The sequence below is a fragment of the Vespa mandarinia genome, chromosome 8 (genome assembly GCF_050613455.1).
Source record: "Vespa mandarinia isolate Hongniang chromosome 8, ASM5061345v1, whole genome shotgun sequence".
In the NCBI taxonomy this organism is placed as follows: domain Eukaryota; kingdom Metazoa; phylum Arthropoda; class Insecta; order Hymenoptera; family Vespidae; genus Vespa; species Vespa mandarinia.
The window spans coordinates 4,522,501-4,525,000 of NC_140817.1; the positions used below are offsets into that span (position 1 = coordinate 4,522,501).

At 29.1% G+C, this 2,500-nt stretch overlaps 1 protein-coding gene across 3 annotated transcripts in view; it reads left to right on the forward strand.

Moving 5' to 3' along the window:
- The window catches only part of LOC118451205 (uncharacterized), a 191,425-nt gene that overhangs the window by 119,758 nt on the left and 69,167 nt on the right, over positions 1-2,500 (forward strand). The gene's annotated exons all lie outside the window — the stretch shown is intronic.

Sequence of the window (2,500 nt, forward strand, 5' to 3'; positions counted from 1 at the left end):
ATTCTTGAAGAGTCACTTCGGCTTGCTCTCACGTTTGATATAAAAGACAGGAAGAGAGAGAAAGAGAGAGAGAAAGAAAGAATGAGAGTAAGAGAGAGAGAGAGAGAGAGAGAGAGAGAGAGAAAGAATGAGAGTAAGAGAGAGAGAGAGAAAGAGAGAGAGAGAGAGAGAGATAAAGGGGTTTTGAATCAAAGTACTTTGAACTTGAAGATGATTTTAGATCGAGTTTCGACATTTTCACAAGGCGTTATTATTGAAATGAAAAAAAAAAAAAAGAAAAGAGAAGAAAAGAGAGAAATGTTCATTGAAAATCCAATGGAAAATTCAATAAATAGACTAGTTCAATAAAAGCGTTTATATTTTCGCTGGTCTTACTAAGCGCAACATCATTATGAGATCTTCAAGAGGAACGTGGGGGGTTGTGGGGGGGAAAACTTTTTATTTCGGCCAATCAAATTCATACCCTTGTATTTTGTCTTTTATTTTTTTCTCTCTCCTTTCTCCTTCCTTCCTTTTTCAGTCAATCGTCGAGAAATAAAAGTTCGACGGACTTTGTCTCTCTCACTCTATCCCCTTGCCCTCCCGATCACCCTTAGTCCTTTCGACAACAATTCATTTTATTAAAATACAAATAAACACGATATTGTTTCTGTCATACATACGTATATGTTTGCGTATAAAAAAAAAACAAAAAAATAAAAAAGAAAAATAAAAAAAAAAAATAAAAAAACAAAGGGAGAAGAAAGAAATGAACAGAAATAAATCGATTCGAATGTAGATTTAAAAAAAACCAAAAGAAAAAAAAAAAAGAGAAAAAAGAAAAAGAAAAAGAAAGAGCAAAAGAGAAGAGAAGAGAAGAGAAGGGGAAAAAAAAAGTAGAGAAAAAAGGGATATGGGAAAAAATATATTTAACGTTGCGCCACTGCGATTTTTGGCAAATATACAGATTAACTTCTTTTTCCTATCCTTTTTTTTCTTTTTTAATATTTCTCGTTTGTAAGTAGTAAAAAGTTTTAAAATATGATCACGATAGAAATTGAAGAGACCTAATATATCCCTCATGATAAATGCGGTCCCGTCAACAAAGGATTTGACCTGAATGATATTTGAACTCGTTAAACGCGAAAAGTAAAAAAAGAGAGGACAAAAAAAGAGAAAGAGAGAGAGAGAGAGAGAGAGAGAGAGGAAGAGATAAAAAAAAAAGGAAATTACATATTCGATTTACAAATACATGCTTGAATACGTGCATACACACAATACGTTCGAACATTCGAAACTGCAAACATTAGCGCAACGATAAATCATTCCGACGCATTCGTCATAGCACGTTTAATCACAGTTAGTTCTAGCGACTCCGCGACTATTAATTAGTTTAAGAGTAATTAATGATTATCCTAATTATCTTACACGCTTTCGCCACTCGATACTAAACTAAAATAGAATTTCCGTGATGATGGCAAGCAACGTAACGTAGATAATACATAATAATTCGTTCGTTTATAAATAGCTTGAGCTTATGCGAAACATAATGTTGAAATAATGTATTATTAACGTTCAACGTAATATAATTTCAGATAATTTAAATCCTTTGTGAATATGCGCCTATAGTCTTGAGAATATCTCTTGGGAATTTTTATTTTAATTTTAATTTTCTTCTTTTACTTTTCTTTTTTTTTTTTTTGCATGTTTTTATATGAAAAATGGAAAAAAAAAGAAAAGGAGAAACGTACGAAACAATGAAAGAAAAAAACTATAAGAAATTGAAACATTTCATAAAAAGCGTAGGTACGTATAAAAAATATTCATGTAAAAAAATTTTCTCCAAAATATATGAAAGGGCAATAAGTAAAATGTCACAAAATTGTTAATAAAAAATGTTAAAAGCTTGATAGAAAAATCAATCAAAAAATATATATTGTTTTTAAAATAACTTTACATAGTATTATATATATATATATATATATATATATATATATATATATATATATAAATATTGGTTTGCTTTAAAAAAAAGAATATTGAATTGTCAAATTCAATATTCCATATCTAAACGAAGAACGCCACGTACGTGGTCAGTGATAATTTATTGAAAAATTCTCATTGATTTAATTCGATAAACATTTTTATATTTATATAATAGACAAAATATTTAATACATACATATAGATATAATACAAAGTTACAAAGCGTTAAGGAAAACGTAAAAAGAATAATAATCAATTATTATAAATCCTTTTTTTAGCTTTCTTACATTTTTTCTTTCTAAATTTACATATATTTCCTTGTAATAACATAGACGACATTATCTGTCATCAGAATAATTGCAATATCGCGAAGACGAATATAAACATAGATAATAGAAGGTAGTTAACCTTAAAGTTGGATTTCTACCAAGTAATAAACGAATTGGACTATATGTAAAATAATGAATATCGTACGATATGGCACAACCATCGTGCCTGCCATAGTTCGAAAAGAGAATAGGATACGCGAAAGAGGA